Source organism: Syngnathus scovelli, chromosome 22 (assembly GCF_024217435.2).
Source record: "Syngnathus scovelli strain Florida chromosome 22, RoL_Ssco_1.2, whole genome shotgun sequence".
Classification (NCBI taxonomy): Eukaryota; Metazoa; Chordata; class Actinopteri; order Syngnathiformes; family Syngnathidae; genus Syngnathus; species Syngnathus scovelli.
In genome coordinates, this window is record NC_090868.1 from 2406651 (window position 1) to 2419683 (window position 13033).

Consider the following 13033-nt stretch of genomic DNA (forward strand, 5'->3'; position numbering starts at 1 on the left):
GCGGGTTCAGTTGGCGTCGGTTTGTGCGCGAGAGAATGAACAGATGGGGAATCCGAAATAGAGGTGAAAGTCAAGGAAAGAAAAGGAGAGAGGAGAGTGGAGGAGAAGAGAGGGGCTGCTTAGCCTCACCTGCCAGTCTGTGTTAGCCGGGATGAGCCAGAGTTGCTGCTTCTGGAAGCTTAGTGTCAAAGGTGGGACCGCAGGGCTCTGTCTGACACACACACGTGTGTGTGTGTGAGAATATACGTGTCTTTGTGCCCATTAGGGGTCCACCCCACCCCCCCCACGCCCCGTACTGTTCCCCACTTTCCGAGATCACCTCCGTCTATCGCCGTCACTCGAGGGGGGGGGGGGGATGACTTGCAACTCCTTCATCTCTGATACACAACGATAAGAACGATAAAGTCAAGCGAAGACGGGAAATTTAAAAGCTCGTGACTTGCCAAAGGACAAAGTTTGTTTACATCGAAAGATTTGGTGTACGCTTTTATGAGGAGGTTTTCGTAAGTACAGTAGCGGGGGGGGGGGTTTGAACTAGTCTATTGAACCGGAGTAATTGGGAGCACGACCGACACGCCGCAACGATTGCTATTGGCGTTTGGGACCGCCATCCGTTCACCTTTTTCATCAGGGGGATTCGTTTCTTTCCATGAGCCGCGCTCACCTTTTGAACCGGCCATTCAACGCTCGCTCCGAGTCGGAGGCAAGCTCATTCCATTCGGCGGCGGATATCTTAGCCGTGAGGTCGTTCGGAGAACGTCGCCTAAGCGCTAGCGGTCGCACCTTTAGCCTCACCTCGCCCTGACCCCAGCGATGGAGAAGAAAAAAAAAAAAGCAGGGTGTCTAAACAAACTGAATGTGACATTTTTATCCCGCGCAGTACGCCAAAGAAAAAACCTTGACTCCGTCACCTTGTTGTTGTATCCGGCAGCTGTAGCGCAAATGCGGAATAATTTCATTTTCAAACAGCCGAAATGATCTGAAAAGCACCCAGCCAAGGTGTTTGTTGGCGGATATTTGATTAGAGCGCTTGCGTCTTGTTAAGTGGAAGGAAAAACGCTTACAGGCCCCGCGACCTCTTGGAGAGGGAACGACGTTAGCTCGACGGTTATGCTTTTCATCTCCATTCTGCTATTCATTCGAAAATTGTGTCTTGCCTTTGTTGCGAATGTTTTTGTTGCGAATGTTTTTCTGCATCTCAGATGAGAGAATGCAAAGGAAAGTTTGGCCGAGATTTTATATATATATTTTTTATATATATATACACGCACATATATACATATATAGCGCCTCTGCTGGTGACAGCAGGTACTGCAAGTCAAACCCAAATACAAATCTCATGAAATGTTTTTTGACGAGATTCCTAAAAAAAATGACAAAACTTACGGCGTTACAAAAATGAGAGCGGGGGTCGCAAAAGTGAAAGCGGGAGACGGCGACGGAAAGCAAGCTGACAGCGAGCAGGCTTGACATTTGGCCTCTCGTAATTAGCCGAGTGCCAGATTCCGTCCCGCTAAATCTGCGCTGGGGATCATTATTCTCGACGGTGTTGACTCGGCTCGCTTAAGCCCTTCTCAGTGAGCGACTCCACCCCCCCCCCCCCCGCCCCCCCACGCCCCAAGACCACCCCTCACTTCTTTCTCTTGTCCGTAAATATTGTGGCCAAAATTACATTACAGTTTTGAGCTTGCCTCCCCCTTAATTGCTTGCCCTCCAAACACAATCTGCTTTGGCAATAAATAAGATGCTATGGGAGTTAACAGCGACAGTGAGTTGGCAGCGAGGGAGACGAGCGCCGGTCTGGATTGGGGGGGCGGGGGGGGGGGGGGGGGAGGCAAGGAGATAAAGTGCGGAGGAGAGTCGGAGAGGAAGTGATCACACGCAGACAAGCTGGGGAGAAGCAGACAGATGCCACCAGAGCGAGTTTGGAGGGAAGAAATCATTTCAAAAGAATAGGTGCGGGGATTTTTTTTTTTGCGGGGGGGGGGCGTACTAAAATAACGTGTAATTGCACATCCACTACAGTAGGTGGCAGTCTCATTGTCAAGGAGCTGTACAGTTTTTCAACCACAAAATACTGGCATTTCAACAAGGGTGTGTAGATTTTTTCAAAAACTGTCAATATACAATACATGGTCTGAAATATGAAACCCGAGAGAAAGGAAAGTCAAAATTTCATTTTACCTTAAACCGTAGCTGCCTTGAGGACCAACTTTAGGAGCTTGTGCAATGCCTGAATAAAAAGAAAAATAAGTCAAATCGTGACAGGATTGACTTAACCCTGCAAAGTTAGCTAGCTAGGTTTTAATGTATTATCATTTCGAATCAGGTGGACGTTTTCGCAGCGAGTTCGAAAAGGCCTGAATATTCATGAGTTGCGTTGCCACTCTCGGTTAGCGCCAGGTGCTACGCATGACTCATGTGAGCCTTCGCACGTCGCTAATGCACACAAAACTCTCACTTTCTGCCCAAACATGCATTTATGATTGGAATAATGTAACATATTTAAAAAAAAACAAAAAAAAGCTGATAATTAGAAAGAACATGATCATCAGACAGCATGTTAGCGGTTATCTGTTATTATACTAGCAAAACAGTAGAAAAATAAAATGAAATAAACATTTTTGTTGATAATATAAAAGTACAAATGCTTTAAATAAATGATGATAGTTTTCATCTTTGTCAATGTTATACATGGGCTTTCAGAATTAATATTAAATTCATTTATTTTACTGTAAGAAGGTTAAACAGATATTGAAAATTGCAATTTATTGCACAAATACATTAAAAAAAAATCTTGCGCTTGACTAATGCTCCATATATTAAAAAACTAAACTTAATAAAAATATATATATTTATATATATTAAAAAACTAATGCCCACATCCCAGTAAATCATTTGGGATCAGAATACAAAATCTTTTTTTTTTCCTCCAAAGCTAAAACCACCCAGCATGCACTCCAAAAAATAAAAACGTGCTCCTTCAAGCTCAAAGTGTTGGGTAGACAAAGTTGCGTCTCGCCGAGCGAGCCCATCACAAAGCGTCGGCTAATCTGGGAGATGGTGACAGGGGCTCGCTTGCGCCGTAAGCCTGCCTGCCTACCATTCGACGCTAATCCTCACGGGCGATGATGAGCGAACCGGGGAGGGAGGGGGCGAGTGTACGGGGAGGTTGCCTGTAAATATCAATAACAAATAAATGTGGCATGAGACCCTCATCCCAGCCTGTTTCGCCCCCCCTTTATCATCCATGCTGGGAGTTAATCTCCGTCGCCGTTATGACAGTCAATTAGCGGAGAAGAATGAAGTTGGGCCGCTTAAAAGTAAACGTGGTGACAAAAGTGTGTGTGTTATGTGTGTGTGTGGAGATGTTCTATAATGACAACTATCTCTCTGTCAGCTCCCCTGGAGAGCAGATGGGACATGAGCCTGCCAATGAGACAAGAAGAAAGAGTGTGTGTGTGTGCATCAGTCATGCATATGCACACACACACACGTACACACAAGTGCGTCTTTTTTTTTTTTTTTTTGCAGCTTCCCGTACTTCCACATTTGGACAATTTGACGAGTTGAGTTGACAGCGGTACATTTTGTACGTGACATGAGTCAGAAGAAGCAACGAACGAGGTGTCGTTAAGTGGACATGGTGTTGAATGCGCTCGAGGGAAAACTTTTCCAGAAACGGAAAGTTTGCGGTAAATATTGGCGAGGATTTCGTCTTATTTTTTAGTCGACTTTTTGTTTTTCTCACTTTTTTGGGTTCGACTGTGATCAATAGTGCCAATAATGAATGAACTAAGAGCAACAGATGGATCATTTTTGGTGTTTGTGACAAGTCTGCCATCGGTGCCAATTTCCTAAAAAGTTTCCGTCTTCTCGACAAGACAGATTGGATTTTTTTTTTTTAACGATTCCATTCAAAGAGCAGCATTTCATTTTATCCATTTTTTTTCAGTCATTAAATAATGAAATAAAAAAATACCTAATGAATAACTTTTTTCACCATTTGTGCTGAAAAAAAAATCATGTATGTACAAAAAAAAATCAGCTTTGTACAAGGTTCTTTGGAACATTTTTTGTACGATTACAGATGACTTCTAAAGGACGGAAAAAAAAGTGGATGTTTGCTTGTTTGATGTCAAAATCGAATAAACAGCTGCAAGCTTTAACTTGTCCGTTGAGGTTAACTTATTTGCTTTTGACTTGGAAAAAAAAAATGTTATCTTCAAACATGCCGAAAATAAGGACAAATAGTTTATGTGGATGAAAGCGGGGGGGCAAAAAAAGATGGCAGCGGAAACCGTCTTTATCTAACGCCTCAGGTCGGAGGTCAGGGGCAGCCATCCAGGTGCCCTGAACCCAAAACGAGGAGGCTAAACTGGGCCGCCGGGTGTCCTCCCGGTACCTCGGATGCCTTTCCCAGCGGCAGGAGGATCCGGAGGCAGGTTCATCCCCCAAAAAAAAAAAAGTCCGCCCAAGGGAACGGGATAATGTCCAAGTATGCGTGTTCATGTGGTAATGCAATCAACATCACATCCAAGTGAAAGTTTGGAAGGCGGCTAAACCCCGCTGAACTAGCGCAAACATACTTGTCAAGATAAGACGCACAGTAATTTTTTTTTTGGGTGGGTTGGACAAAAATAAAAAATATGAATGTACTTCCTGTGGGCTTGAATCAAACGTATGTCAAGGAGAGTTGAAATATTGGTGACCCCCCGGAGGCGAGGGAGCACGTCGAGGTCGCAAAACGAACTTCTTTTTTGTGTTGTCGCTTACAATACGAAAAAAAAAACATGCATGTGTGTGTAGGTGGGGGTGGGCTGGATGATTAATTTGAACTCCGAAAAATGAGAACTAAAATGTCAGAATATTGTCATTTTGTCGCTGTTATAATTGTTTTGCTATCATTGGTAATAAAGACGAGCTATGCTAAGTTAGCATTTAGCAGCAACTTTACTTTTAAATTGATTAAAATATGGAAAAACTTTTATGTTTGCATGTTGGCAGAAAGTTGTGAGTCTTATAGGTCACATGAAGTGCGTTTTTTAAAATGAGGTTCGAAAATGTGTCACCAACACGCCACCGGTGTTTTTTTTAAGTGCACGCTAATCACCTGTAGGCTGCTGGTCGAAGGGGCTTGTCAAGTGAGGTTGACTGAGCAGCACACACACACACACACACCAACGCGTGCCGATGCCAAGTCCACGCCAGAGCCAAGATTGTGTGTTTCGAATAAGAAAAACACTTTGTTTACGCTTTAGGGTGAAAGGAGGGGAAACGTCATCGCTGCCTTCCCAACCTCCGTCAACATGTGGAGTCAACGTCTGGCGGCCGACAGAATTACTTCGCAAAGTCCTTTTTTTTTTTTGTCACATGGAAGCAGGTTGGGAAGATGATATATGTTTTTTTTTTTTAAAAAAACATTAGCTCGCGGCTAATAAATAATGGGAATCTGCATAGATGGGCTAACGTATTTAGCATAGGTGTAATAATAAACCTGGTTGGGGACCTTCTCTGCCTCTTCCTCTTAATTATGCTGTTAATCTCCATGATGGACTCAGTGCTGCTGTGGTGGCACAACGCGGTACTACACTGGGGAAAAAAACAATGTAATGGTGGCGCGATCGATGGACGGCGTTCAAAGGGAAATGTCTTTTCTTGGAAATCGTCCCGCAGGGTTTGGTGGGAGTACATTTGTGGATAAGGACGCTTAATATCAGATGCTATTTTTTTTTCTTCCCTGAGAACATCCAGATAAGGACACGCCCACCCAAAACGCCCTCAATCTGATCAACGCAGACGTCTATTTATTTTCCCCATCATTTATCCCTTGAGTCGTCTGTTTTCTTGATTTATTTTTTATTTTTTTTTCTGTGTGTGTGTCCGTATAATTCCTTTATTCTTCACACCCAAATCAAGTGGCTCTGCGCGCGGCAGATAAATAGGAATTCCGAAACTCCAATGGTTCATTTGTCATGGTGTGAATTTCCAAGAGTGGAATCTGGAAATAGCTCGAGTGTTCAAGCGCAGTTGCAGCCTGGGGCTTGGTGGCATGTAGGAGGCTTTGGTGATATTTGCTTTTTGCATATTTTCTACTAGGGGGCTTTTTTTTGTGGAGGGGGGGGTTCCACTTTTCCCATTGCAAAACACATAGAATAGATGGTATGTGTGTTTTAAGCCGCTCGTCGTAGGAGGCTCGGCACCATTATTTTGCTATGACATTACGATTTTAATTGAATTGAATGCAATTTATTCTTAAGAAAACTTTTAATGAAGTACCATATGGACAGATTGCCGAGTAGTGGCCTCTATGATATTCCCGCGGGGACATTTGCTGCATAATTAAGAATATGAACTGTAATGACACACTGAGATTTCACCGGGAGAAAAAAAAAAAATCTTTCTAAATAAGCGACGCAGTGGGGAAGCCATTAGGAGCCAGCTACGTAGAGGTTTGGACGGGTTCTCCAGGGACTGTTGGATCCCTGGAGTGGAACCCAGGGAGTAGGGAGCGCTCAATGCCAGGGAAGAAGTGGACGGCCATGACGCCCACAAAAACGAGTTTTATTTGGTAGTGGATGAGCTCGGGGTCAGTTAATTTTGGGTAATTAATAAATCCATTTGAAAATAAGCAGTATTTTGGCAAATAATTTTAAAAAATTGCCTTGAGAGCTGCTTGCTAGCTAAAATCGACATGCTAACATTAGCTAGCAACTTTTAAGGAGCCGGATATTTTAAACAACATAAATATAAATTCTTTATAAAAATGGACTTACCGTATTTTCCGCACTATAAGGCGCACCGGATTATAAGGCTCTTGAGAAAATTAGAGGTTTTTAGGTGTGCCTTATAGTGCGTAAAATACGGTACGTAAAATCCCAATAAAATAAAAATCGGAATAATTAAAATCCAAAGCTTCCCAAATGCGAGGAAGACATGCTAACCACTATGCTAGCCATCACAATAAACAATGACACTTTTTAACGCCATTTGAGAGATTTTAAGAGTAAATGAAACTGTCTCTCATTTATGTCGAAAATGGCGATGTCAGGGAAAGTAAGCGAACAAGATGAGAACAGGCAGGCCGGGTCGGTCCGGCTTAATCACCCCCCCAGAACAAGAACAAACTCATTTCCAGAGCAGCAGCAGACTAGAAAACAATTATCAGGCGTCTCCATCACCGGGGATGGAAGCCTGTTTTGTGTTGGGGCTCTTTGTTTTTCTCAAGGACATCTTCATTATTTCAGATGAGACCCATTTGAGACCAAATAAAGACTTTCTCTTTCGGCAGCGTCACCCTCGCTGCGGCTGTGATGTTGCATCTGAGGGGATGTGAAAACATGTTTGAAAAGGAAGTCTGATGAAAGCACTTCTAGGCCACTAATGCATGTTCATTGAGTTCAAACTCGCTTTTATTTACGTCTCCCTTTCACATTTGAGTCCAGGTGCTAATATCCGTCTTGTTGTTTTCCCCCCCCTCCCATTCTTTCCAAAGAAAAAACAAAACCCACAGTCAATGACATTCGTCCTCTCTTTCGGTCTTTTATGACTTTTTTTTATTTTGAGTCATCTAAATGGTCCGAGTTGCACGGAAAAGTTGTTGGGCTGGGGAGGTCAAACACAAATGGAAAATAAACAGATAGGGGGGCCGGTCTCACCTGCCCGCCCGCCCGCACGCTAGCACAATGAATGACCTCTATGTGTCGATGAATGCAACGCAAACACAAACTTTGCCGCGTGCAAACACAACACACTTCAAATGGCCTTCGAGAGCGCCGCATACCGCATTTAATTGGGAGTGAGAAGGAGGAGGGGGGAGAGTAAAAAAAAAAAAAAGCAGCATACTGCCACCCTTTAAAGTAAACTCCTCGAAGCCAATCGGACAAGGCCAGGTCTCCGAGGGGAGGGGGGGGGGGGGGGGACACATGACCTCTTGTTACTTACCCGAAACTCGAGTGTAAACATGTTTTGTGCGTGGAAAAGTACATTGAAGTTCTTTGACGACCTTGAAAAACTGGATGTGTGCTTAACGTTCAATTCCGTTTTATTTCCACAGCGCCAATTATCAAGTTATCTCAAGGCACTTTACATAATTACGGAGCAGGGTCTCCTCGCTAACTGAAAGTCTCGCTTTTAGAAATCTCCAACAGATGAGTGATATTAGCGCTTTTAACATTGGCGAAAAAGGAAAGGTGGACTTTTTTTTTTGGTAGATTTATATGTTTATAAAAGACGTCATATTGAGCATATAAAAACTGCAAAGAAAAATTTGTAAAAAACAAAAAAGTATTCTATAACAGTTAAATAATATGCCTGTAATTTATATCTTTAAATAAAAAAATAATTTATTACATTGACATTCCCTCATGGTTTTATAAAATACAGTTCCAGTTGTATTTATTTAAAAATTAATTTTGGAAATTTACGAAGTTGAAAACTCAAACATCCACTGACAGTTAAAGAGAATTAAATTAAATTGCATACAATCCCATGTGGACATAGTTTTTTTTCCCTCAAGATCTTGGAAGACTTGAAGTAATCCAAACATATGTGCATTTTTAAAAAAATATATATATGTAGAAGAGGAGCAGCTATAGCGTTGGGGACATTATGATCTTTCAGTGTGTCATCATCACTGGAGTAATCTGTACACTTTAATTTACAGTTTGTGTCCACATGGGAAATTTGACGTAAGCTTGTGCGAGTACAAAGGGCACTTGAATTCTATTACATACACGGCATTATTAATTTTGACACTTTGTGGGCAAACGGACAAGTCGATAATGCCGTTTCAGGCTCACTCGTGATATAATCTGGGACATTTGTTATTTACTTTAATTTTTCAATCCACGATTTAGACTGGAATAAATAAAAAAAAAAGTGTCTGAATGCAATCTGGATTTAAATCTTTATAATTGTGAGCATTTATCCATCAAAATCCACAGCTGAAATGTTATAAGAGGATGTGAGTTTTTATTTAACACACATACAAATACAGGAAAGGGGGGGGGGGACATCTGTGCTTGAACGCTGACCAAAAAAGAAAAAAAAAAAAAAAATCCACAGCGACTTCACTCACAATACAATTTTGTTGGAAGTGTGAGAATTTGTTTCAAGTTGATGGCAACAGCCTCCATTTTGAGTTGACTTTGATATCACTCTGCGAAGAGTGAAATGTGTGGAGAAGTGTTGCGTTCAGGGCCTGCCATCTGTACCGTCTCCAACTGCAAAGTACTTGAGATGCTCTCACACTGTTTCACCACCCAAATACAAAAGATGCTCTTAAACGGGGCATTGCTGACATCTATCGGTTAGTTGGAGAATGGCAGGCACAACCACTAGATTTTTTTGGGCATTAATCTAAAAAAAAAAACTTTCCTTGTGTGATCTATTGAGCGTTATTATCTAAATCTGCCCAAAACAAATCAAGCTTCAAAAATTGCGATTCCCTTAGCCAAAAAAAATTATTAAAAGAGCATCTCATCTATACAATTTTTATTTACCGATGCTGATTTCTCCCGGGAAGCGAAACAGCGTGCATTAAGTGAGATTTACTTTTACGTTTGTGTGCGATGTGTTTACTGACCATAGCATCGGTGACAAATCTGGCTGCTATACATAAATCCCTCTCTGTCTCAAGTCAAAAAAAAAAAAAAAAAAAAAGCTTCTGACATGCACGCCAGAATGAGATAAAAGCAAGCAGAATGGGTGTAAAAATAAATAAATAAATAAAAACACGAAGGGGAGTGTGTAGAGGGGGGGGGGGCACTAATGCTTCCATAGAAACTGTCGCTTTAGACAACTCATCTGTCAGCTCGTCTGTTGAGGAATTAGTCCAACTGACTCACTAAGTATGGTGAAAATGCCGGGGCGGGGGTGTTGGTGGTGAGGTGGGGGGGGGGGGTCTTTTATGAGAAATAAATCCACCAAAAAATAAGTTGCGGTTAAATGACAATTGTACGTAAATATAGCCCGACTCCTACACTTTAATTTTATGTGGGTAATTATGGATACTTTAGCTAATGGCTACTTTCGGGTCGTGGGTTTTTTTAGTTGCGCACGTGCAGGGATCATATCGTGATCGGTGCACCTTGAGAAGATTTTTTTTGGTAATGCATGAATTGGAAATAAAAATGTTTTTTTTCCCTCTCATTTGCATCTTTGCCTGAGTGCACCTGCAGTGCTGAATTTCAAAATAGGAAGTGAAAAAAATTATGATTATATTATTTTTCAAAACGGTGAACTTTTTTGACATTTTTTGCCACCTTTGATGAAAGCACAATCGAATTCTCGTTAATTGTTGCTTCATAATTGCTGTCTGGGAGTTGACAATAAGCAACAAAGGGCTTCGACGCTTTTTTGAGAATGCCAGTCAACAATATTTGGTGAAAATAAGACCCCCCCACCCCCCCCACCCCCCCGGAACAACAATAGCTTCCGTAGGATGAGCGCCATTTGAGCTTCCGGGCCCTAAAGTGAAAAACAAAACCGGCGACGTGACAACAGCCCGATTTGATCCTGAGGGGAAAACGTTTGAAGCCGACAATCCCTTTTGTGATGATTTGCTTTTTTTGGGGGGGCTCATCCTCCCACTTGCCGCTATTGTATCATGGGCAGCTGCGCGGGCATTGTAGCGCCCGCCGCTAATCTGAGAGGGAAATCTTTAAACTCGACGTGGTTACGAGCAGCTGTCTGCGTTGCGGGAAGCGCCGTTAATCTGCCTCGGTATCTTACAGCCCCCTCGTTTAGCTCTCTGATCCTCTCCCATTATGCTTCGCTTCCTCATCGAGACGCCCTTGGCAAGCTGTGTCGGAATTCTGCGCCGATGAAAAGGCTTGGAAAATGACACCGCGTTGTCATTTGGATTTATAGAAAAGCATATAAAAACTCATGGAAACTATTTTAACCCTGATTTAAAAGCTAACGCCGCTAGCCGAGGCTGATTTGACACGTCGTAATGCAGCTCTGCTTACCTTTTCGGCTTTGACGTGATGGTTGGAGTGTCACACCCGTTGAGGGTGGGGTATTTCAGACAATGTCATCCAGCAGATTAAAATTGGCACCGAAGCTTCATCCAGCCTAAATGAGAAACATTTTGATTCATTAATCAGAAAGAGAAATATTACTTGAGATTTATTTAGTAGCTTTACTGTCCAACCAGACCAAATATTAGCTCTTTTAAAAATCAGAAAATTATAGCACAGTGTTTTTTTTATAATAAATATATTTTCCTTAATATACAAGTTAACACATTATAACTTAAGGCAAAGAAATTAGCAGTTAAACATTCTGAATTAGCAAAGCATTGGTCTTAAAAAAAAAAAAAAGATTTGGTGGGCCTTACTAATTTCACTCTTTACCTCAGCATATTTTGTACATGCAAAAATAGATCTGGATTTTTTTGTAAATGAGAACAAGTCAGTAATTAATGTAATTATAGTCAGTGAGTTGGCAATGCACCCTTATAATTGTTTGAATATATAATAATAATAAAAACATTCGCTTGAAGACAAAAAGTAGGTCTTACATTGTTACTGGAGAACGATAAAACAGTTTTGATTGCTTTTTAATTGGACTCCCAGGATTACATAACGCGTTTTCCACGAAGTTTGTGCACAAGAACTAGTTAAAAATCCAAAAATGTGAATACTCACCTTTTAGCAATGTTCAGAGCACTTCGTTTGATGAAGCTTCGTCTGCGGATTCATCACTCGTTTTCCTCGTTTTTTTCGGTTTTCCTAAAATGGTTGCATGTTTGTTGACAACTTCAGAGCATAAAATGTCTCATATCGAACTCAAGACAGGCAATTGCATTTAAAAAAATAATATTAAGTGGTGTGGCCGCTCTCTTAAAAACGTATATTACATTCTTAGTTTTCTATTCCGTACGTAAACGTACGTGAAAGTTGATTAGCATTTGTCGCACCTGATATCCGATTTTGTTTTGATGACTCTGCTGCCACCTTGTGGTGACTTGAGGCGTTGCTGACATTTTCCTGCAGAAGACGATAGGTGTCAGCAAAAATGCAAAATAAATGTAAAGAAATGCACACAGCAGATATGAGCGTAAATACTCTTTTATTTCTTTTCTAGGTTTGTTTACAGTATTTAGTCAGCCTTTTTCACTTCTATTCAGTTTTTAATAACCTTTTTTTTAATATGAAAGATTCAAATAAGCAAGATATTACATTTGTTTGCTGTACATTATAAACAATATACTACAATGGCCACGGAACATGAGAAAAAAAAACTTCATGCAACTAGATGATGTGTTTGACCGTAGTTCCAAAATTGTGACAGTAACTTCTTCTTTTGACGCATTTTTTTTCACATTTCAAAAACGTATGTGCATGGATTTGTGATTTCACATTATGTCTGCTCTGCCACTGGCATAAATAAATGATGGACCTTATTTCTCCATCCGGACGAGTAGAAAATAAGAGCACAGTGGCGAACCAACACTTAAACATCTCAACTGTGGAAGATGAACAGTGCAAAATGAACATGGGAAAGTGGGAGGGAAAAAAAAAAAAATCCAGTCGTGATCAAATCAATACATTGCGTTTCTGTGTTTTAGCAGCTCAGGAAGCCCTAAGTCATTTTTTAAAAGCTGAAATTATTGCTGCAACGTGTGAAACGCAGCTCTGGAAAAGATTCTCGAGTAGTTTGGAGAATAAAACAAAAATGTGCATTTTTTTTTTTTTCTAGGTTTAAGAAGCCTCCCTTTGGCGCCGGCTTGTGGCAAAGTAACAACAAGCTTCTCCTTTAAATGCTTTCTGTCTGTTGGTCCGTGTGTCAATGGCAGCCATTTTGTCTCCCCGATGACGTCGCACTTTTCTCGATCGCAACTACTAAAGCGGTTTTGGTCTCATCTGATTGCTCCCATTTCAACGAGCACGGAATGCAAAACCTGGCCGACTCGTTTTCGACCCTTAGCATACGCGGCGGATGACTGGATGGCAATTCCGGGCACATCAGAAACGATGCTGGTCCAAAAATAACAGAAATAACCGCTTCACATTCCAACGGGTTT